This window comes from Mytilus galloprovincialis, chromosome 6 (genome assembly GCF_965363235.1).
Source record: "Mytilus galloprovincialis chromosome 6, xbMytGall1.hap1.1, whole genome shotgun sequence".
Lineage (NCBI taxonomy): Eukaryota > Metazoa > Mollusca > Bivalvia > Mytilida > Mytilidae > Mytilus > Mytilus galloprovincialis.
In genome coordinates this window covers 53343230-53369706 of record NC_134843.1, presented here as the reverse complement: position 1 = coordinate 53369706, position 26477 = coordinate 53343230, and the positions used below count along the sequence as shown (strand labels likewise).

Sequence of the window (26477 nt, the reverse complement as noted above, 5' to 3'; positions counted from 1 at the left end):
CAATGGTTTCTTTTATAACAACATCTATACTATAAGTTATTGCACAAGTTATAAGTGAATTTTGTTCAAATTTTGTACAAATACAAAAGCAATGTCTTCAAAGTCAAAATACAAATATAACTTGTACAAAAAAAGTATAAAGTCAACATACAAATTATAATGTGTACACATTTTTGTGGTCATTAATACATCGCAATACTTGTTCTCAGATAATGGAATTTATTATAAGGGATAATAATAATCTATACTGGAATGTTCCTAGGTCCAACTGATTTTAATCCGTTTATATGATGACATGTTACTCAATTAGAATCCTTCTGCAAATTAGGAGCCACAACATTACAAGTGGAAAGACTTCCGATAGATTTAAGAAAATGTGGTATGTGTGCCAATGAGACAACTTTCCATCCATGTCACAATGTCTAATTATCTTCAATTTCTACTGAAGCGTGGCTGTCAATATACTAACATTCCAATTTGCAATAACAGTTAACAGCAAATACATTTTCACAATAACAGATAACAAAAAATATAATAGTCCTATAACAGCTAACAAAGAATAGAACAATAACAGCTAAATGTAAATGTTTTTTTTTTCTTCAGAATAACAGATAACAAAAAATTAAATTGCCCCATAACAGCCTAACAGTTAAACCCCTTGCCCCCTTCATTATAGTTCGGAACGGCAATCTTCAGTTTACTTCTGACAATGCTTTTATCAAATGTTGAAACATGCCCTTGATGAAAGTATTTGCATAATTTGCTCATTTCGAGGCCTTCTATAGCTGACTGTGCGGTATGGGCTTTGCTCGTTGATGAAGGCCATACAGTGACCTATAGTTGTTATTTGTTTGTCATTGGTCTGTTGTGGTGAGTTATCTCATTGGCAAACATACCACATTTTCTTTTTTATATAAGTTATCTGAACAAAAGCTGTAAGTCAGACCTTTCGTTTTTATTAAATCCTAATTAGTCACTGAGTCTATACTGGTTTTAAATAATGACAATACCTTTTGATACAGGTATACCTAATCATAATGGGGCATAAGTCACAATTGATTGTGTTATTAGTAAAAGACTAACTTATGATATATTGATATTGGATGATAAAAAAATGATTAGGACCTAATGAAACAAGAAGTAGTTGAAACAATTTTTGAATATTTAATTTCTGATGCAAATGACGCTCATGTTGCTGCTACTGATTTTGCTAATTCATTTCTTTATGTAGCATCCGAGTTTATACCTACAAATACAATATAACTATAAGATATGACGACACACTTTGGTATGATTAGAATTTGCGGCGTGAAACGAAAAAATACGATAGGCTTTGTATATGTTTTCTTCGCTCCAATAGTACATCCGCAGAAAAATACATACAACAACACAAAATTATATTGCTTGAAATAGCAAGCTATAAACATTTTTCCACCAGTAATAATGAAAACTTAGATGAACTGAAAAAAAGTGCTGGAAAACAGTTAACATGTAAATTAAAAGCGATACACCGTCTCATGTCTAACCTCCAATGACAGACCTTAATCATAACTTTAAACTTGTTTAGAGGAAACAGTTCGACATTTTTAATAAATATTTTTGTTCTAATTATGTGCACTAATAAATATTTGCCGGAATTTAAAGATCGATGTCTTGAGTTTCTTCCACAAAATTGTAGTAAGCGAACAAGATGTACTTGACATTGTTTCAATGATCAATGTGAATACAGCTGTTGGACCATATATTGTTACCAACAGAATGTTACTTGCTGTCAGAAATGAAAATTCCTAATTTAATAATGTCTTCTGTTTAACAAATCTTAAAATGATAGAATATTTCTTATTCTGGGAGTTTTATGTGTTTTTTTAATTTTAGTTAATTTTTATGTTTTTTAGTTTATTGTGACGTCCATTTTCACTGGACTAGTACACAATTGTATTTAGGGGCAAGTTAAGAACCACTTCCGGGTGCAAGATTTACTCGCTGCGCTGAAGACCCATTGGTGGCCTTCGGCTGTTGTTTGCTCTTTGGTCGGGTTGTTGTCTCCTTGACATTTTCCTCATTTCTTAGTTGAAAAACTTGTGTCTCATGTTTGTTTTTTTTTTCTTTTTGAACAACAGAATATGTTGAATTTAACGTGAGATACAGACGCATCAAAAGTTGACAAAATTCATAATGGTAAGTGCAAAAGTTGTGATAGCCGATTTAAGCTAATTTCAGTCAAGTTAACTTTTTATTGAGGCCACCAGAGATGTGATAAGTTGGACGGAGTTTCCTGTTTTATATAATACTACTAGTGATATTCTATGAAGGGTAAGGATTTACATATAGTTTACGTTAACTTACTACTGATGACAGTGATTTGATTTGGTTTGATGAGTTATTCTCCGCCAAGGATTCCTTCAGTTGTGTTTTGTGAGGGGTTAGGATTAAATTGTATGATTGGCTCAAGACTTGTTGGAGCCGACGTTATAAGCTGGTCTATTTTAATTGGTATTGGAGTTGGTACAAGCTGCGGATCTGGGTCAAAGGTACCATATCCAGGTATATCACAACTTATAACTGGACAACATTGCCCTGGTACCCTGTTCTTTTTACAGTACGATGGTAATGCTGGATAGCCTGGACACCTAAAATAGTGTTGTTATATGGAATAAGGATCACAAAGTACTCCAAGGCTGGACTCCTAAAATAGTGTTGTTATATAGAAGAAAGGTCACAAATAATTCCACGGCTGGACATCTAAAATAGTGTTATTGAATTAAGAAGGATAACAAACTACTCAAAGGCTTGACCATTCTTTTTCAAAGGAAAAATGGTGGGTTGAACATGGGTTGACAACTAGCTAATCTCCCCACTTGTGTGACAGTTGTTTAGAATTCCAGTCGGCTGAGATACATTATTTCTAAAATATTGTTGTTATATAGAAGACGGATAACAAAATACTCCAAGGCTGGATACCTAAAATAATGTTGTTACAGCCCTTGGATGGTGTAAACTTCCCCAAAAAACGTGTATGGTGTAATGGTGTATTGCATATGGTGCAATGGTGTATGGTGCTATGGTGTATGGTGTAAAGGGAATGGTGTAATGGTGTTTGAGGAATGATGTGATTGTGAATGGTGTGAATGATGGTGTACGACATTTCATTGGTTGAAAACGAAGTTCTTTTTATTTTATTTTTTCGTATTGTAAACATAAACAATAATAATAATCTTAATATTTGAAATTTAATTGCATTATGGGTAATTTCGGATCGTGTAGATAGAATAGGGAATGGTGTATGGTGTAATGTGTAAGGTGTATGGTGCAAAGGTGTAACGTGTATGGTGTAATGGTACAAGGTGTATGGTGTAATGGTGTATGGTGTATGGTGTAATGGTGTATGGTGTTAGTGGGAAGTTTATACCATCCAAGGACTGTATATAGAAGAAGGATAACAAAATACTCAAGGCTGGACATCTAAAATAGTGTTATTTAAGTAAGAAGGATAACAAACTACTCCAAGGCTTGACACTATCCTTTTTCAAAGGAAAAATGGTGAGTTGAACATGGTTTGATAGCTAGCTAAATTTCCCACATGTGTGACAGTTGTTTAGAGTTCCAGTCGGCTGAGATACATTATTCCTAAAATATTGTTGTTATATAGAAGAGGATAACAAAGTACTCCAAGGCAGACCACCTGAAAATAGTGTTGTTATATAGAAGAAGGATAATACTCCAAGGCTGGACTCCTAAAATAGTGTTGTTATATCGAAGAAGGATAACAAAATAATCCAAGGCTGGACACCTAAAATAGTGTTGTTATATCGAAAAAGGATCACAAAATATCCAACGGCTGGACATCTAAAATAGTGTTGTTATATAGAAGAAGGATATCAAACTACTCCCAGGCTTGACACTATACTTTTTCAAAAGAAAAATGGTGGGTTGAACATGGTTTGATAGTAAGCTGAACCCCCCACATGTGTGACAGCTGTTAAGTGTTCCAGTCTGCTGAGATACATTATTCCTAAAATAGTGTTGTTATATAGAAGAAGGATAACAAAATACTCCAAGGCTGGACACCTAAAATAGTGTTGTTATATACAAAAAGAATAACAAAATAATCCAAGGAAGGACACCTAAAATAGTGTTGTTATATAGAAGAAGGATAACAAAATAATCCAAGGCTGGACACCTAAAATAATGTTGTTTTAATAGAAAAAGGATAACAAAATACTCCAAGGCTGGACACTTTAAATAGTGTCGAAGAAGGATCACATAATACTCCATGACTGGACACCTCAAATAATGTTGTTATATAGAAGAAGGATAACAAAATACTCAAAGGCTGGACACCTAAAATAGTGTTGTTATATAGAAAAAGGATAATAAAATACTCCAAGGCTGGACATCTAAAATAGTGTTATTTAAGTAAGAAGGATAACAAACTACTCCAAGAATTGACACTATCCTTTTTCAAAGGAAAATTGGAGGGTTGAACATGGTTTGATAGCTAGCTAAACTCCCCACATGTGTGCCAGCTGTTTAGAGTTCCGGTCGGCTGAGATACATTATTCCTAAAATAATGTTATTATATAGAAAAAGGATAAATATATACTCCAAGGCTAGACACCTAAAATAGTGTTGTTATATAGAAGAAGGATAACAAAATAATCAAAGGTTGGACACTAATATAGTGTTGTTATATAAAGGAAGGATTACAAAATAATCCAAGGCTGGACTCCTAAAATAGTGTTGTTATCTAGAAGAAGGACAACAAAATACTCCAAGGTTGGACTCATCAAATAGTGTTGTTATATAGAAAAAGGATAACAAAATACTCCAAGGCTTGACACTATACTTTTTCAAAAGAAAAAAGGTGGGTTGACCATGGTTTGATAGTAAGCTGAACCCCCCACATGTGTGACAGTTGTTTAGAATTCCAGTCGGCTGAAATACATTATTCCTAAAATATTGTTGTTATATAGAAGACGGATAACAAAGTACTCCAAGGCAGACCACCTGAAAATAGTGTTGTTATATCGAAATAGGATCACAAAATACTGCACAGCTAGACATCTAAAATAGTGTTGTTATATCGAAAAAGGATCACAAAATACTCCACGGCTAGACATCTAAAATAGTGTTGTTATATAGAAAAAGGATAACAAAATACTCCAAGGCTATACACCTAAAATAGTGTTGTTATATAGAAGAAGGATAACAAAATAATCCAAGGAAGGACACCTAAAATAGTGTTGTTATATAGAAGAAGGATAACAAAATAATCCAAGGCTGGACACCTAAAATAATGTTGTTTTATAGAAGAAGGATAACAAAATACTCCAAGGCTGGACACCTAAAATAGTGTTGTTATATCGAAGAAGGATCACAAAATACTCCACGACTAGACATCTAAAATAGTGTTGTTATATAGAAAAAGGATAACAAAATACTCCAAGGCAAAACACCTAAAATGATGTTGTTATATCGAAAAAAGGATCACAAAATACTCCATGGCTAGACATCTAAAATAGTGCTGTTATTTAGAAAAAGGATAACAAAATACTCCAAGGCTAGACACCTAAAATAGTGCTGTTATATACAAGAAGAATAACAAAATAATCCAAGGAAGGACACCTAAAATAGTGTTGATATATACAAGAAGAATAACAAAATAATCCAAGGCTGGACACCTAAAATAATTTTGTTTTAATAGAAAAAGGATCACAAAATACTCCACGACTGGACACCTAAAATAATGTTGTTATATAGAAGAAGGATAACAAAATACTCCAAGGCTGGACACCTAAAATAGTGTTGTTATATAGAAAAGGGATAATAAAATACTCCAAGGCTGGACATCTTAAATGGTGTTATTTAAGTAAGAAGGATAACAAACTACTCCAAGAATTAACACTATTCCTTTTTCAAAGGAAAATTGGAGGGTTGAACATGGTTTGATAGCTAGCTAAACTCCACACATGTGTGACAGCTGTTTAGAGTTCCGGTCGGCTGAGATACATTATTCCTAAAATAATGTTATTATATAGAAGAAGGATAAATATATACTTCAAGGCTAGACACCTAAAATAGTGTTGTTATATAGAAGAAGGATAACAAAATAATCAAAGGTTGGACACCTAATATAGTGTTGTTATATAAAAGAAGGATTACAAAATAATCCAAGGCTGGACTCCTAAAATAATGTTGTTTTATAAAAGAAGGATACCAAAATAATACAAGACTGGACTCCTAAAAAAGTGTTGTTATATAGAAGAAGGACAACAAAAAACTCCAAGGCTAAACACCTAGAAAAGTGTTTTTATATCAAAGAAAGATAAAAAAAATACTCCACGGCTGGTCTCCTAAAATAGTGTTGTTATATAGAAAAGGATAACAAATACTCCATACTGGACTCCTTAAATAGTGTTGTTATATAGAAAAAGGATCACAAAGTACTCCAAGTTTGGACTCATCAAATAGTGTTGTTATATAGAAAAAGGATAACAAAATACTCCAAAGCAGAACACCTAAAATAGTGTTGTTATATCGAAAAAGGATCACAAAATACTCCACGGCTGGACATCTAAAATAGTGTTTCTATAGAAGAAGGATAACAAAATACTCCAAGGCTAGACACTATACTGTTTCAAAAGAAAAAAGGTAAGATGACCATGGTTTGATAGCTAACTAAATTTCCCACTTGTGTGACAGTTGTTTAAAGTTCCAGTCGGCTGAGATACATTATTCCTAAAATATTGTTGTTATATAGAAGAGGATAACAAAGTACTCCAAGGCAGACCACCTGAAAATAGTGTTGTTATATCGAAATAGGATCACAAAATACTGCACAGCTAGACATCTAAAATAGTGTTGTTATATAGAAAAAGGATAACAAAATACTCAAAGACTAGACACCTAAAATAGTGTTGTTATAGAGAAGAACGATAACAAAATAATCCAAGGAAGGACACCGAAAATAGTGTTGTTATATAGAAGAAGGATAACAAAATAATCCAAGGCTTGACTCCTAAAATAATGTTGTTATATAGAAGAAGGATAAGAAAATACTACAAGGATGGACTCCGAAAATAATGTTGCTATATGGAAGACGGATAACAAAATACTCCAAGGCTGGACTCCTAAAATAGTGTTGTTATATAATGGAAGGATAACAAACTACTCTAAGGCTTGACACTATACTTTTTCAAAAGAAAAATGGTTGGTTGAACATGGTTTGATAGCCAGCTGAACTCCCCACATGTGTGACAGCTGTTAAGTGTTCCAGTCGGTTGAGACACATTATTCCTAAAAAAGTGTTGTTATATAGAAGAAGGATAACAAACTACTCAAAGGCTTGACCATTCTTTTTTAAAGGAAAATTGGTGGGTTGAACATGGTTTGATAGCTAGCTAAACTCCCCACTTGTGTGACAGTTGTTTAGAATTCCAGTCGGCTGAAATACATTATTCCTAAAATAGTGTTGTTATATAGAAGAGGATAACAAAGTACTCCAAGGCAGACCACCTGAAAATAGTGTTGTTATATCGAAATAGGATCACAAAATACTGCACAGCTAGACATCTAAAATAGTGTTGTCATATAGAAAAAGGATAACAAAATACTCAAAGACTAGACACCTAAAATAGTGTTGTTATATAGAAGAACGATAACAAAATAATCCAAGGAAGGACACCGAAAATAGTGTTGTTATATAGAAGAAGGATAACAAAATAATCCAAGGCTTGACTCCTAAAATAATGTTGTTATATAGAAGAAGGATAAGAAAATACTACAAGGATGGACTCCGAAAATAATGTTGCTATATGGAAGACGGATAACAAAATACTCCAAGGCTGGACTCCTAAAATAGTGTTGTTATATAATGGAAGGATAACAAACTACTCTAAGGCTTGACACTATACTTTTTCAAAAGAAAAATGGTTGGTTGAACATGGTTTGATAGCCAGCTGAACTCCCCACATGTGTGACAGCTGTTAAGTGTTCCACTCGGTTGAGACACATTATTCCTAAAAAAAGTGTTGTTATATAGAAGAAGGATAACAAAATCATCCAAGGCTGGACACCTAAAATAGTGTTGTTATATAGAAGAAGGATAACAAAATAATCCAAGGCTGGACTCCTAAAATAGTGATGTTATATAGAAGAAGGATAACAAAATACCCCAAGGCTGGACTCCTCAAATGGTTTTGTTATATAAAAAAAGGATAAAAAAAATACTCCCAGGCTTGACACCTAAAATAGTAATGTTATAAAAATAATGTTGTAACATATAGAAGAGGGATAACAAAATAGTCCAAGGTTGAACTCCTAAAATAGTGTTGTTATATAAAAGAAGGATAACAAAATACTCCTTGGCTGGACTCCTAAAATAATATTGTTATATCGAAGAAGGATAACAGAATACTCCAAGGCTGGACTTCTTAAATAATGTTGTTATATCGCAGAAGGATACCAAAATACTCCAAGGCTGGACTCCTAAAATAGTGTTGTTATATAGAAGAAGGATAACAAAATAATTCAAGGCTGGACACCTAAAATAGTGTTGTTATATCGAAGTAGGATCACAAAATACTCCACGACTGGATATCTAAAATAGTGTTGTAATATAGAAGAAGGATAATAAAATACTAAAGGAAGGATTACAAAATAATCCAAGGCTGGACTCCTAAAATAATGTTGTTTTATAGAAGGATACCAAAATAATCCAAGGCTGGACTCCTAAAATAGTGTTGTTATATAGAAGAAGGATAACAAAATAATTCAAGGCTGGACACCTAAAATAGTGTTGTTATATCGAAGTAGGATCACAAAATACTCCACGACTGGATATCTAAAATAGTGTTGTAATATAGAAAAAGGATAACAAAATACTAAAGGAAGGATTACAAAATAATCCAAGGCTGGACTCCTAAAATAATGTTGTTTTATAGAAGGATACCAAAATAATCCAAGGCTGGACTCCTAAAATAGTGTTGTTATATAGAAGAAGGACAACAAAATACTCCAAGGCTAAACACCTAAAAAAGTGGATATCTAAAATAGTGTTATTAAATTAAGAAGGATAACAAACTACCCCAACGAAATGTTTGGTATGCTGTACAAAAGAATTTTGATCAAAACTTAACAAAAGACAAAATACTATAAGATACTATTTAGACTATAAGGAATTAGAATGCAAGATTTTGGATTTTTTCGAAATAGAAAAATACTCAAGCCCTATTTTTGTCAATTAGGTAGTTATTCAAACGCATACATATATCATCTTACTTAGATAAACAACCGTACATCCCATTTAGTTGTCCATAAAGACAGGTACACACATAATCACATCCGTCATCCCAAGAGGCTCCCTGCTTGTAAACCTTGTTCTTATATAAGCAGGTATCTGTAAGATAAAATTACAAGTCTTGCTTAAAGTTCCCTAATGCACTCAGTCGTAATATTCTGAAAATGTATTTCACATTTATATCCAACTAAACATATTGCAAAATAGAATAATAAACACACGTTTTTAAAAAGACATGTGTATACTTATGACTTTAATATTTGCATCAAGTTAAGAGACAAACGGTCTAATCTAATTTTATATCGCAAAACAATCGACATTTGATTTTCTCCTCTTTAATCTTGCAACAATTTCTTTATGAATGTGCCCTCCTTGGAAAATCCACAAAATTCGTCATGCAGCACTTTTGATAAAGATATGAAGTTAATTTTGAAGTAAGTCAATGGTTCGGACTTTATATTGATTTAATTCGTTAAAACTCATTTGCTGATTATTTGAATCATTTTCAATCCATTGAACTATAAGAATGGGATTTGATTTCTTACAAACGGAAGAACATGCGCATGCAGAAATTATATCAACTACTGCTTTAATCAAGCTGTGTGTTTGTAATTAATTGCAAATTGACTATAGTATTGCTATATTGGGGATAATTTTACTGATCACCATAGATATAGTGATATGGAAATATAAAAGTTCATAACCTTTACTACTAGTACCTTGTAAAGCATTTGGGTTCTGACTGGATCCATAGAAGAAAGAATGTGTTCCTATAGGAAACAGATTAAATTTGTTTGGTGGAATGGTTCCTGTGAATTTGTTTTCAGTGATTGCAGTATAGTGTCCACAGTCTGGTACTTTACAACAGGAATCTGTTGGGTCTGGTTTAAATGTACAGATTGATGGCAAGTTTGGGTAAGCTTTACATCTGTCAATAAAGTAATATTACATGGTCTTCATAGAGATCTCAGATAGACAAGGTCAATGACTTAATATCATGAATATAGATAATGTCGAACTCCCAATTCTAGCATACCTTTCTAATATGGTGATCGAATGCATCATGTATTCTCTGTAAATACTATAAAAAGTATTAAACTTTATTAAATGCATACCACAGTGGGACTCAATATATATGTTTTATATCTGGGTTTTTTTTATAAAACAATTATAGAATAATAAGGGTTATAATTCAATACGCCAGACTCGCGTTTCGTCAACCAAAGACATACCAGTGACGCTAAGATCAAAATAGCTATAAAGTTAACCTATTCCTGGGATAACAATAATCCTTAGTTTTTCGAAAAATTGAAAGTTTAATAACAGGAAATTTATAAAAATTATCACATAATTTATATTCATGTAAACACCATATTAAACATAAAATGAATAATTGCTGCTTACGAGTTTACCTTTTTGTACAGTTACAAAATTGGTTTTCGGATCTTTAAAGGGAAATTCCGCGATTTTTTACTTATCATCTAATTGTGTTCATCTTAACATAAAAAAACACATTTGCAAAGTTTTAAATTTATATTCCTTCTAATAACGGAGAAAATCAAGTATTTGTAACTTTTTTGGTTGAATTCTCGAGTGGGTCGTGACGTATTAGCCCGATTTATTGAATTCTGGGAAAAAATAAAATCTGTTTAACTCTTATAGCTTATCGACAATATACGTAATTGAAAGCGCACAGCTGACGAATGGTCGAAGTTATTAACCACAATATAAGAATGAACGAAAATGAATATGCATATACCGTTTTGTATTGATTGAATTAAACTCCTATAAAATTATCTCTAGTAAATGTTTTTGAATAAATTTAATTAATTATTGTTGAGATTTTTTTCATAAAATATTTATTGAACATTTTTACTGATATTGAACTGAAAATATTTCAGTTCTATTTACCGTTATTGTTTTGATAATCATTTCAATGCAACTAATGTGTGAGCAGAGTGTGTATATTATTTTGTAAAGGTCACTGTATATTTCTCGGCTTGAGGTCAATTCGTTTACCTTGTAGCTATTTAGCCGCAGGTGTGAGTTCAAGCGTACACAGGTATAAATGTTGTTATTTGGAAAGGATAAACAGAAAGGATTAGAAAGAGTATGCTGTCACGATGTTAATACACTAAGATTTAATACACGATGAGAATAAAGATACAATAATTAAATTGTGTAAATTAATTGAAAATAAAATTCAGATTCGTAATTCCGAAAGTGTATAAAAATAAAAGAAAACAATTTTTGATTACTTTCTTAGCGGCAATTGGCGTAAAGATTCAAATATGAAGCAAAAAATAGTAGTTTTAATCTTTTATAAAAACTAAATGCAATATTACCCAATTTGATATACCATTGTACATCTGTTTGATATCATTGACTTTACCGGAATTTCTTAACTTGTATTCAAATCTGGCTGTGTTTAAATGCTAATAAAACTATTGCAATTTTAAAGTTTTTAATTGACCAAAAAATACAACATACAACATGCATGATTTTTTTTTAGTTTCTTTTTAACATTTTATTCTTACATAATTAAATTCATTTGACAATCATTTACACGAACTTTTTGCGAAAAGAATATCAATTATCTAAGCTAAGGCATTATTTCTTTTGAGGATTTTTGAGGATTTTTTTTTAAATTCTATGATAATATTTGTGCAATTTTGAACATGATAGCCGTTATTAATCCAAAATAAGTAATACAGTAGTTGTAATAAAAGTTATATTTTAGTCATGCATAACTGATATTGACGAATTTATAATAGTTCGTCCATACATCGTTGTTCTTGAAACAATCATTATTAGTATACATGTAAGTTTCCTGACGTATAAGAGCCATTGAGGATGAGCTCCAGAGAAATCAGACTAGTGGCGTTTCGTTCGTTTGTTTGTTGGGAAAGGAGAGGAAATGCAACTGCTTGTACAGATAAACGACAGAATTACCATACAAGCATTTATAGTCAACACAATCAGAAAGAGTTCCCATCGTTAGACGGGGAATATGAAGGCTTCCAAGAATGAACAAGTGACATGTCTAACTCTGAACAGTTAGAAAACAGACTATCGACATCGACCGCTTGTTCTTAATATTTGAAACTGTATGCATATATATACGTATACGTTTATGATATATATAGTGATGAGTTCTTGCGTCTGACAAAAACTAAATTCCTTCATGGTTATATCTTGCCATACGTTTATATTGGTTTGTAAGGTGATTACTCACAATCGTTATTTGAAAATCCTGTTTGTGAGATGTTGATTCATTTCAATACAGAAATTTCGTCTATATATTTCACAAGTGTATAACACGGAGAAGCTCTGAAGGTCCATTACTCCCATTTTGTTTGGGTGTGAACCATCGATGTTTACAGCAATATCACAGAATAAAATGATTATGGTAGAAAGAACTATGGGCGTCATGTGGCAAATATTACATGCATATCGGACAATGAGTTGTCAATCTGTATGAAAAGATTTCCAATACAACCATATTATTGAGAAGGAATGTTTACATGCTATACTCTCGTACTAGTATTACAGGGTTCTTGTGGCGTTCACCTTAGACACACATCTTTTTAACGATGTTTAAAAAAAAAAGACAGAACCAATTTAATGTCATATTTCCCTATTTTTTAAATATAACTAAAAGTCTTTTATCTGACAAGAATACCCCTATTTAGCGAACAAGTAATTTATTCTTTTTTCTGTTATTGAATACCAAGAAAGAAAATAAATCCCGAAATTAATTTGAAACTTTGATACTCAAAAGTTTCCCAGCAAAATATTCACATTCCCTGGGGATAATTAGTGTTGTCCAGTGGCATATATAACAATTGTGATGACGAATTACTTTCTTTGTTCGAGAACAAACTTATTGAAATATAAATCTGTGATTTTACTAGGTCCACAGCTTCAATGAACCAAAGCAAAAGTTATACATCGACCTGTATTTAAATCAAATTGGTTCTCTTCTTCTTCTGGTATACAATAGTCTATCGACATTCGATGATTACATACTGTTGGCATACGTGGACTAGTCTATTTACAACACTTTTACCCCTATTTATTCAAAATATATGTTTTTTTCTTATGTTCAATGTATACATGTATATATTTTAAATTGCGCTATAGTTCCGTAACTTTCTATCCAGTCGTATAAACGAATCGTCGGCAAGTGCGTACATTTTTTTAAATCAATATTTCTGGTCTGTTCCAATCTGTCCTTCACTATTGACAATGACTATATATTACATTTTCCCAAATTCACCCTTGGAAAAAATATTTAAATAGATTTTAATTTCATCAAATCTTATTTTTTGGGTATTATTTATATGTTTATGAATTATATTCTTTACACCAGAAATGTTATTTATAAACAAGCGTATGAGTTTAGTAATGACAAGTAAGACAGAGTTGTATATTATTCATCTGATAGTTCAAAATGGAAAGTTATAAGTTATAAGTTATCAGCCGTGTACACTGATCAATACCTGCAGAAGTGAAACGATGCATGAACTTGCAAGCCCGACAGGAAATCGCTTGAATACCTGGACGTGTCACCTCACACCCCTCACAATACCTTTGGAAGTAATACCTTTAGCCATGCTGGTGATCAGATGAGGAAAGATCAAAATATATTTGTTTATTACTTTAAAGAATTATGAACAAATTAGATTTTCGAAAACAATTTTCACGGAACACTTATTTATGATTTCAACTTTGACTTTTCACCTAATTCCAATATCAACAGTTTAAAAACAACAGACCATGGCAATTTAAAAAGAGTAAGAATATTTTTCGTATCAAGTTAGTTAGTCGGATAAAACAACCGTACGATTGACAAGATATCGACACGCAATTACGACTACATCGGTTACTGTAGTTTTGTTTCTTTGTGGTTTATAGACGACAAAATGGCGGAACGCAGAGAATTGATACTCTAAATTTAAAATCGATGGTGATCGCTTATCTAGCGGAATAAAACTTTAATATCTATGAATTTGAGCATTTTTATACAGAATGAACATAATATCAATTTTTGATTTTTTTGCGAAGTTTCCCTTTAACGTCACAGGTACGATAATATGAATGTTTCATTGGTGTACAGTTGAAGAAGAAGTTAGGGTGAGTATCTTTGCATTCACAGGTATCAGCACATGAAATGTTACCTTCTGGTATCGTTATGAAGGTAAGTGTGAGGATTTCTACAGACACAGATAAAATCAACTGAACGTTTACCTGATGCAATTATATATAAAATTGTCGTGAGTGTCTTTGAATTTACAGGTGTAGAGTTTTCATTTCTGTACAGTTAAAAGTAAATGTGAGGAGATTTACGTTTTAAACATTGAACGACAAAAATATGTGACGCATAAAACTTTCTGACGTCAGACACGCGAAGCAATGAATGTGTTTTTAGATAGATGCTTTTGTGATCTGTTAAATTGTTCCTTTTAAAATTGAAACACGATGATGAATGCTGTACCCATATTTTGACTATTTTATTTATTATGTCTGTTTAGTTCACGCATCATTGTAAATATAACGGAATTTGATGAGACTGTCAACAAAGTGAGAGGATTAGCGGGATAAAACCAGGTCTAATTCGCCATTTTCTACATTTAAAAATGCCTGTACCAAGTCAGGAATATGACAGTTCTTGTCCATTCGTTTTTTATGTGTTCTGTCATTTGAATTTGCCATGCGATTGGGGACTTTCCGATTTGATTTACCTCTGAGTTCAGTATTTTTGTGATTTTACTTTTTACATTTACAGGTCACATCAAATTTACCTGGTTGTATAATCATAGAAACTGATGTGAAGTTCTTTACATATCCAGGTTTGTTAACGTGTACATTTATTACAAAATTGTTAAAGGATTTCAAGATTTACATGTATAATCACATAATAACTTATTTGCTGTACAGTTATAAGTTATAAAAAAATTAAAAGAGGTATAGTCAAAAGAGAATGTACCATGATGTGAAGTTATAAAAGTTGGTATCAGTATCTTTATTATTATTATTATTATTTATTATAACAAAGCCGCTAAATCAATAAATACGGTAGGTCATATTCGTGAAAAGGAAAGGAGATTGTAGTTACGACTTATCCGGTCTCATTTGTGAAACGTTTCTTTAATGACGGTCAACCAACTGGTGATAGCGTCCGTAAAATGTACGAAAGGATGATTTCAACTACACCATTTGGAACTCTTGGTTCAATAGCTTCCTTGTGATCAGCTACCCGCTACCAAGGAACCATGATAGGAAATTCATCTCTTTTTGTCGTAAAGTTTTGTGTTTAACCGACCTTCATTTTTTTAATTTCTAAATGTAAGAGTTTACCTTGGCTTACAGTTATATTCACATGTATAATCACATGATATTTTACCTTACTTTTAAGTAATAGAAGTTTGATAATCAATCACATGATAATTTACCGTGATGTACAGTTATAGAAGAGGGACGAAAGATACCAGAGGGACAGTCAAACTCATAAATTGAAAATAATCTGACAACGCCATGGCTAAAATGAAAAGACAAACAGACAAACAGTAGTACACGTGACACAGCATAAAAAACTAAAGAATAAGCAACATGAACCCCCACCAAAAACTCGGGTGATATCAGGTGTTCCGGAAGGATAAGCAGATCCTACTCCACATGTGGCACCCGTCGTGTTGTTCATGTTATTACAAATCTGGTAAATAGTCTAATTCGTTAGGCCACATTAAAGAAAGCGAAGGGGATTGTAGTTACGACGTAAGGAGAATATCCGATATCATCTGTGAAACTGTTATTCCATATCGGTCAACCAACTCATGATGGCATCCGTAAAATATACGAAGGGATGATTTCAACTTCACCATTTGAAACTCTTGATTTAATAGCTTCGTTGTGATCAGCAACCATCTATCACGAAAATCATGATATGAAATACGAGCACTTCATAACGGTCAACCAACTCGTGATTGTGTCCGTAAAATGTACAAAAGGATGATTTCAACTTCACCATTTGGAAATCTGGGTTTAATAGCTTCCTTGTGATCAGCAACCCGCTGCCAAGGAAATCATGATAGGAAATACAAGCCTAGGATCATCGTATCCTATAGAAGATATATACTCTGTAAGCAGGCGCTGCTAGAATGTTGCTACATTGAAATGAAAAGTTTTGTTTTTAACCAACCTTCATTGTTAATTTCTAAATGTAAGAGTTTACCTTCCTGTACAGTTATAAAAGTTTGTAATAGGATCTCTACATTCACAAGTATAACAAGGCCCATCGTTCCACTGTGAGCCGTTGGAGTGCTGTGAACCCCCAATGTAGACACATACATCTGTAATAGTTCAATAATAAGGCACATAACTTATGTCAATTTAGTAGGTAACAACTATACACAAACTATAATTGGGTTATTATTTCCGTTGAGCTAGAAAATTAAGTAGGCAGTTTGAATTTTGCAACTCTTGGATATTTTCAAGGCTATCAAAAACTTTCGGTCAAATTATAAAGGGTGATAAAAACCCAAATCGTAAACAAAAAACCAACAAAAAACAGCGTTAGAATAAGAAAAAAAACCACTCTGCAAAACACTATTCAAAAGACAAGAACATAATAAAAAAAAATGTGAGTGAGCTCAAATTTAGATCTGGATTAACATCTGTTAACCATAATGTGTTAAGAGGTTTAGCTAGCTTTAAAACCAGGTTTAATCAATCATTTACTACTTAAGAAAATATGTATACCAAGTCAGAAATATGACAGTTGCTATTCATTCATTTCATGTATTTGTGATTATGATTTTCCTATTAAATTAGGATCTTTCCTCGAAATTCACTATTTTGTGATTTAACATCTGCTAATTGGTTATTAAATTAGGCAATGATTTCATTACGGGATGGCACAGATAACAGCATAATGACAGAGTTATTGTATCGACAATTTATACTTGATTGTAATCACCTCTTCAATTGGTTGTAATTTGTAATTTAGAGATAATGTAATAAAATTGCGAATGGAAATGGGGAATGTGCCAAAGAGACAACAATCCGACCATAGAAAAAAACAACAGCAGAAGGTCACCAACAGGTCTTCAATGTAGCGAGAAATTCCCGCACCCGGAGGCGTTCTTCAGCTGGCCCCTAATGCTTGTTTTCAACAACAATGAATGGTAATAAAACCCTCGCACGGTTGGATGTGATTTAGAATTTGATATGTTACATTTGTATTCATACAGGTTTCTATTTGTGAAAACGTTTTAATTGAGGTATAAATATTCATTTGAAAGCAAAACTTAGGTCAGTGTACAACGAACTCATTTTTAGCTCACCTGGCCCGAAGGAAAAAAGTGAGCTTTTCTCATCACTTGGCGTCCGTCGTCCGTCGCCCGTAAACTTTTAAAAAAACCTTCTCCTCTGAAACTACTGGGCCAAATTTAACCAAACTTGGCCACAATCATTCTTTGGGTGTCTAGTTTACAAAATGTGTCCGGTGACCCGGCAAACCAACCAAGATGGCCGCCATGGCTAAATATAGAACATAGTGGCAAAATGTGAATTTTGGCTTAAATATCTAAAACTAAAGCATTTAGAACAAATCTGACGTAATAAAATAAATCATTAGGTCAAGATCTATCTGTCCTGGAATTTTCAGACAAATCCGACAACCTGTTGTTGGGTTGCTGCCCTACAATTGGTAACTTCAAGGAAATTTTGCAGTTTTTTGGTTATTATCTTCAATACTGTTATAGATAGGGATAAACTGTAAACAGCAATAATGTTCATCATATTAAGTTCTACAAATAAGTCAACATGACCAAAATTGTCAGTTTACCCCGTAAGGATATATTGCCCTTTATAGTCCAATTTTTAAAAAATTTCGTCATTTTTAATCTTCTCCTCTGAAACTATTGAGACGAATTTAACCAAACTTTGCCATAATCATTATAAGGGTATGCAGTTTGAAAAATGTGTCCGATGACCCTGTCTTATAACCAACATGGCCGACATGGCTAAAAATAGAACAAAGGGGTAAAATGAAGTTGTTGGCTTATATCTCTGAAACTAAAGCATTTAGAGAAAATCTGACAATATATAAACATGTTTATCAGATTAAGATCTATCTACTGTGAAATTTTCAGACGATTCCGACAACCTGTTGTTAGGTTGCTGCCATAAAATTGGTAATTTTAAGGAAATTTTGCAGTTTTTGGTTATTATCGTCAATACTGTTATAGATAAAAATAAATTTTAAACAGCAATAATGTTCAGCAAAATAAGATCTACAAATAAGTCAACAAGACCAAAATTGTCAGTTGACCCGTAAGGAGTTTTTGCCATTTATAGTCAAACTTTAACAATTTTTCGTCATTTATGTCATTTTTGTACAAAAATCTTCTTCTCTGAAACTACAGAGACAAATTTTACCACACTTGTCAATAATCATCATTAGGGTATGTAGTTTCAAAAATGTGTCATATGACCCTTATAACCAACATGGCCGACATGGCTAAAAATATAACATAGGTGTAAAATGCAGCTTTTGGTTTATATCTCTGACACTTAAGCATTTACAGCAAATCTAACAGGTGGGGAAAATGTTCATTACATTTAGATTTATCTGCCGTGAAATTTTCAGACGAATCCAAAAACCCGTTGTTGGGTAACTGCTCCTGATTTAGTAATTTTATGGACATTTTGCAGTTTTTTGTTATGATCTTAGAAATCATTATAGTATCTAATAATATCCAATATCTAATACTATTAATTATAATTTTGACCTTATTTTGCATGACTCCAAATCATCAGTAAATACAGGTGAGCGACACAGGCTCTTAGGAGCCTCTAATTAAATATAAGAGTGATAATGATACACATCTTACCTTCTGATTTCGACAGACTGTCCCCCGTTGTTACTAATAATATATTAAGAAATAGAAAGAGTTTGCAAATCATACTGCGAAAGATTAAGCTAATAATGAAATTAGTCATTCAATAGTAGAAGTATATATAGAGTTCGTGAGGTATACTTCATATTATACTTGCTTATCATTCAGGAAGAGAACCATATGAATGAGGTCATTTGAGGTTAGATCACCGAGATAAGATTTCCGACATACGTTCACATAACATTTGAACTTTTCTGTTTGTTGTTTATATTTCCCTAATCCTGGCCTGGAATAATGGTATCGTCCACCTACACAAGTTCAACAGTTCATTTAGCCAGATAAGAAACTAGCCAGTGAAAGGTTCTCCATAGGAAACTGGAAAATGCGATATTTGTACTGTCATATTCAGCGGTTAACATAAAAGATCTTCCCAAAAACCTGAACTGAAATACATTTATTGACTCTTATTCAGGGTAAGGTTTGATAATGGCATATTAATCAGCGTAAAGTTTCTTTTTATTTATCGATCAAAAAATATCTCTCTCCTAAAAACGCCGTTTTTTAGTTGTTTAAGAAATTATATTGTTAGACTAGTGGATTGATCATGTCTAGTTTCTAACCAATATAAGTAGAGCCCCTATATCAATAAAAACACTTAGCGATACATTGAACGGTTCCTTATCATAATGATTTGGAAATGCTAAAATAAAAACAGTATTTCCCAGAACAAAGATTTGACTTTTACAGGTAGAGATAATGTAAAAATGAAAAATAGAATTGAACGAAACACTGTACTGCACCAAATATATGCGACCATAATCCTCTAAACAACTAGTAAAAATACATGTGCTTTAGATGAGTCAACATTACCTATTTCCCCTTTCACCCTGAGGAAGTGATATAAGTCATATTTGTGTATGTCACATCCAAGTAATCGGTCGATTAAAATCAATATTTTATCATTTGCTTTTATTTATTTTATTCGTTTTCACTGTTGTGTTGTCTGATAATTATGTACGTCAAATACCCTTGTGTTAGTTGATAGAAAATTGTCAAAATAATTAAGGTGCATTTATCAGGTTTGGTACCATTAAAACGTTTAAACCCGCTGCAATTGTTTGCACCTGTCCTTAGTCAGGAATCTGATGTTCAGTAGTTGTCGTTTGTTGGTGTGATTCATACGTGTTTCTCGTTTCTCTTTTTTTTATATAGATGATACCGTTGGTTTTCCTGTTTGAATGGTTTTACACCGTCTAGTTATTTTTTGGGCCCTTTATAGATTGCTGTTCGGTGTGAGCAAAGGCTTCGTGTGGAAGACCGTACTTAGACCTATAATGGTTTACTTTTATAAATTGTGACTTGGATGGAGAGTTGTCTCATTGGCACTCACACAACATCTTCTTATGTCTATTTGTATAATAAGTTCCGTATCACAGATAATACTTAAATGTTTGAAGACCAACTGAAAAACATCCATGTATTAACAGAAGAACTATTATTAAAAGTTAGTTAAGACACAGGTGATAGTACGTCACACATTGTAAAAGATGTCATGCACAATATATACACGTCGTCAAAAAGAGTGAACTGTACAATTAACACAAATAATGTGTTTATGGACAGACTTACTACAAGACAAGAATGTGTCCACAGTACACGGATGCCCCACTCACACTATCATTTTCTATGTTTAAAGGACTGTGAAATTGGAATAAATTCTCTAATTTGGCATTAAAATTAGAATGATCTTATCAAAGGGAACATGTATACTAAGTTTCAAGTTGATTGGACTTCTACTTTATCAAAAACTACCTTGACCAAAAACTTTAACCTGAAGCCAAAAACTTTAACCTGAAATTTGCACTATCATTTTCTATGTTCAGTGAACCGTAAAATTGGGGTCAAAACTCTAATTTGGCATTTAAATTAGAAAGATCATATCATAGGGCACATGTATACTAAGTTTCAAGTTGATTGGACTTCAACTTCATCAAAAACTACCTTGACCAAAAACTTTAACCTGAAGCCAAAAACTTTAACCTGAAATTTGCACTATCATTTTCTATGTTCAGTGAACCGTAAAATTGGGGTCAAAACTCTAATTTGGCATTTAAATTAGAAAGATCATATCATAGGGCACATGTATACTAAGTTTCAAGTTGATTGGACTTCAACTTCATCAAAAACTACCTTGACCAAAAACTTTAACCTGAAGCCAAAAACTTTAACCTGAAATTTGCACTATCATTTTCTATGTTCAGTGAACCGTAAAATTGGGGTCAAAACTCTAATTTGGCATTTAAATTAGAAAGATCATATCATAGGGCACATGTATACTAAGTTTCAAGTTGATTGGACTTCAACTTCATCAAAAACTACCTTGACCAAAAACTTTAACCTGAAGCCAAAAACTTTAACCTGAAATTTGCACTATCATTTTCTATGTTCAGTGAACCGTAAAATTGGGGTCAAAACTCTAATTTGGCATTTAAATTAGAAAGATCATATCATAGGGCACATGTATACTAAGTTTCAAGTTGATTGGACTTCAACTTCATCAAAAACTACCTCGACCAAAAACTTTAACCTGAAGCGGGACAGACGGACGAACGGACGAACGAACGGACGAACGAACGGACGAACGAACAGACGGACGAACGGACGCACAGACCAGAAAACATAATGCCCATAAATGGGGCATAAAAAAGATGTCAACTAGATGTTTTTGAAAATAACACTTTATAGATTTCGTGCGTTCGAAGCACTTTTCTTGATTAACCATCATAAAGAACACCTAAACATTCCACTTCAAGACAGTAGTTCACTGACGTGCAAATCTGATAAATCGATTCAGAAGGCAAATAAAGGTAACAAACACAAACTAAGGGAATTGCATGAACTTCACAACGAGAAAGGGGTGCGTACACAGGGTAAGCATTTTTTTACTAAGCAAGCATTTTCCGTCATGAGAGCCGACAGAGAGTAAAATGTCACAATCGGTCAATAACATACGATACGTGAATTCTCGAATGTAAGAATAAAAAAACTGCGAAAACATGTGTGTTGAGACACAGACATATGGTATCGGTCAACTTATTCGTGGTGGTGTTCTAAAAATCATTTAGTGTTGATTAGATTATTTATTCTTCATAACTATGTCGGAGCTATGTTTTTGTAAAAGAAAGGCGGATATTATCAAGGTGACATTAAAAACCAATATGTCAAAGAAAAACTGACAACGTCAAGGCCATAAACGAAATACAACGAAAAGACGAAAAAACGTACAAAATACCAGGTAGAAAAATATAAGAGTATAACAAATCAAATCAAATCAAATATTTTATTGTCATATAAACTTTACAGTTTGTGACCAACATATATTAACACAATAAACACAATAAACATACATATTAAACATACACAATAACTACAGCATCAAAATTTTTTTTTTAACAACAAACAAGTTGTTAAGAGTCCCCTGCCCTCAGTTCTAATGACTTTTTCAAGAAGGATCCTAACTTATTTGTTTGTAAAGGTGATAATGGATTTAGTAAATATTGAATTTTTTCTTCTTCATTTAGATTATTAAAGTTATTATTTTCAGTACATATGTGATGAAAAAAATATAACAAAAGAACAGAACTCCAAGACAAATTGAAAACAAGGAAAGGCCAAAGATAAAATCAAACACTATCAATCAACTGTCATATTCTTCGATACAGGCATTTTCTGAAGAATATGTTAAACCTGGTATTATTGCTAGCTAAATCTCCTACTAAAGACTTAGAAGTACAAACCCCAAGAACAACATTTGGTTCATTTCAATTGTGCTCATGAAGGGTAAAAAAAATCTTTTCTGTTCCACATATAAAGTACACATCCTGTAAATGAAGTCAGTTTGGTTCGAACATGCACTAGCGGAAACATATCAAGTGACAAGCAAACGTCGTACGAAAGCCAAAGATGCAAAAGTATTAAGAAAAGTCAGGAGCTATATGACCGAAAGGGAACCGAAATATTTCCAAATCATCAAACAGTTTGAAATTCATAGTAATATTGACCAAAATACTTATAGCAATGAATATCCAAATGAAGAATCTATAATACAAAAAAAAGTAATATAGGAAACAATTTGAAAAGAATGGAAAGATAAAAATATTTATTTCATATCGGTTGAGAATAAGATTCTCTTATTGGATTAAAAGGGGTCACATGACATTCATTATTCTTCAGTAATAAATTCCATCGGTCATTAACAGAAAAAAAAACGGACCAGAAAACCGGTCGTTAACGAACTTTTACATGATAATGACTGGTGGGGCGTGGTTTCCGTCTGATAATGACCGTTGGGGCGTGGTTTCCGTCTGATAATGACCGTTGGGGCGTGATTTCTCTGTTAATGACCGGTGGGGCGTGGTTTCTCTTTTTAGAGAGAAGTACCTTTTATAAAACATGTTCTTGTTTTTAATATATGATTATATTTAAGTTGTTGAATTGTTTATTATATGTTTTCGTTAATTATAAAATTTTAAAGATAACTTGATTGATAAGTATTTATATACTGAAAAATTGCACTAAAATGAATGGCAGTATTACTACGACTTGTCTTCACTCTTTGCCATATAAATCGTAAAACTACTCGAGTTCGCTGTAGGCATTTTGAAGTTATGAAAATTTTACAAAACATGGTTTCTCAATGAAATAAACATAATAGTTCTTGAAAAACTGGTCATAATCGTGATACATGGACTGCCCGTAGGGCAGTGGTATTGACTGCGACAGCGATAATGACCTCGCCTTCGGCTCAGTCATTATCACTATCTTAGTCAATACCACTGTCCTGTGGGCAGTCCATATATCACGATAATGACCAGTTTTTCAAGAACTATTATATAATTATAAACGTAACCGTCGGTCTAAAAATGAATAATATATTCATTCAAAGGGTAAGAGAGTTGATAGTTATAGAATAAAAAAAACTGCAAAGACCACTGTGAGTACAAGTGTAGTGAGAAAATTTCTTCTTCTTCAAATTATTATCACAAAAGTGTTTTCTGAATTTTGAATTTCAAAAAATTCAAACACAAGTTTTCCTATTTAATTTAATGGTCGTTTGATAAATCTGATCATTGCAAATTTATTTGCTGCAACTCATATCAAGCCCTTTTTTCTAATGAGAATTGTAAATATGGTAGATATACTTACTGGAGGTGTGATGGGGTGTTGAAAGCTGTAAATGTTCTCCTCGACAACATGTATGTACGTTTCGGCAATAAAGTTTATCGACAGGTTGAAGGTATTCCGATGGGCATCAATTGTGCCCCTTTATTATCAGACTTGTTCATGTACTGTTATGAATCACAGTGTATTGCCAAACTCAGTAAAGAGCCGTCTAAATTCGATTCAATTTATAAATTCAACAACACTTACCGTTATCTAGATGATATGTTTTTGTTAAATAATCAAGAATTCTCTAAATATACTACCGAAATTTACCCAAAGGAACTTACTTTAAATAAATCAAAAATTAACAGCAACAACTGTCCTTTTCCAGATTTAGATATTTTAGATTTACACGAGAAACTCTACACAAAAATTTACGACAATACGGACGATTTTTCTTTCCTTATTGTTAATTTTCCTTTTTTTTGGACGGTGATATTCCTTTGGCACCGTCTTAAGGTGTTTATATATCACAACTCGTTCGCTATCCACGTGTCTGTAGTGACGTTTTGGATTTCAATGAACGTAATCTATGTATTACTGGTAGATAATTAAGTCAGGATTTCGTTATGACATATTTCTAAATTCCTCCACAGATACAAACATTTGGTTTGAAAGTTTGACTGTACCTGTAGAAAACATAAATCAAACGGAAAAGCACATCCTAATTTTTACGGGGATGTTGTAAACGGTTTAACCGAGACCGAAAATTTAGATACGATCCGGGTAAACATCAATCCATTAAATAAACTTATTCTAAAAGGTTACCAATTCAGGACTGTAATTAGATCTTTGAATATTGTTTTAATGGTATAAATATTGGTTTTGGTATCATTAAATTAAAATCATACTAAATATTATTGTTATACACATATGCACACTCACGGTACTACAATCTATCGATACCTATATTTTGGCATTTCACAAGGTTATGTTTTTCTCTTACTGTTAATAACGTATTAACACTAAATTCATTAAGTGTTGGAAATGTACTGATTGATATGTTAGTCTTAGATACATGATTTTTGTATTAGTTGTTATTGGCTTTGAACTATCTACCAGCTGTAACTGCGAGTACTCTCAGATCTTTACTTTGTGTCTTTTTTTGTTGTAAGATGTATAGATACGCATCCACGTCCGGTCAGTATTTTCGTTAGATGTTTTCTGTTTGTACCGATCTATCGGGTAAGCCCCTTTTCAATTAATTTTTATAGTTTGTTAGGGGGTGATTTGGCACTAGCAAACAAGTTTAACCCCACCATATTCCGTAAGTGCCTGTCCCAAGTCATGAGCCTATAGTTCAATGGTTATAGTTGGTTAAAGTCTGTCATATTTGTTTTTCATAAATTGTTTTGTAATAAATTCATGAAATTAGGCCGTTTGTTTTCTCATTTGAATTGTTTCATATTTTTCATGTCGGGCCTTTTATAGCCGACTATACGGTATAGGTTTTTCTCATTGTTGACGGCCGTACGATTGCCTATAATTGCTTACATCCACTTCATCTGAACTGAGATGAAAACGAACCACTCGTTGATTATAAACTTTGGTGGATAGTTGTCTCATTGGCAATTATACTATACATCTCCCTATTTTTATATGAATGTACACGAAAAACATAACTATAATTATACATTCAAAGATATTATGTTGTCTCCATTTTTTTAAATATAAGGAGATTTTGGAATATATTTCAATGAGACAGCAACCGATCAACAGATGTTTTAATGTGTGGCATATGTTTTTGCAATGAATTATACAAGATATTCGTTAGCAGTCTGCTGCATATTAATGCAAAAAGTACAAATATCATCAGAAAAAAACAGACTGACCAAGGCAATTTTTTAGAAAAAAAAAATCATTATAAAAATAAGGAGATGTAGTATGATTGCTAATGAGACAACTATCCACCAGAGTTTATGATCAACGAGTGGTTTGTTTTCATCTCAGTTCTTGGTCAAAATTGTCGTGCTTTCCTCTAAAGGAAGAGTTTCGATAAGGCCCTTAAATGGTCCTTTTTTCTAGCACAAATTTCAAATTAGGATTTATTGATC

At 32.6% G+C, this 26477-nt stretch overlaps 1 long non-coding RNA gene across 1 annotated transcript; it reads right to left on the bottom strand.

The window, feature by feature from the left end:
- Window positions 1–1141: 1141 nt before the first annotated feature.
- LOC143078187 (uncharacterized) lies at window positions 1142–19357 on the bottom strand. The gene is made up of 6 exons (XR_012979095.1): window positions 19195–19357; window positions 16533–16650; window positions 10018–10226; window positions 9280–9397; window positions 2347–2630; window positions 1142–1246 (listed from the first exon to the last, which is right to left on the bottom strand). It is a non-coding gene; the product is annotated as an uncharacterized LOC143078187 (long non-coding RNA).
- Window positions 19358–26477: the final 7120 nt, after the last annotated feature.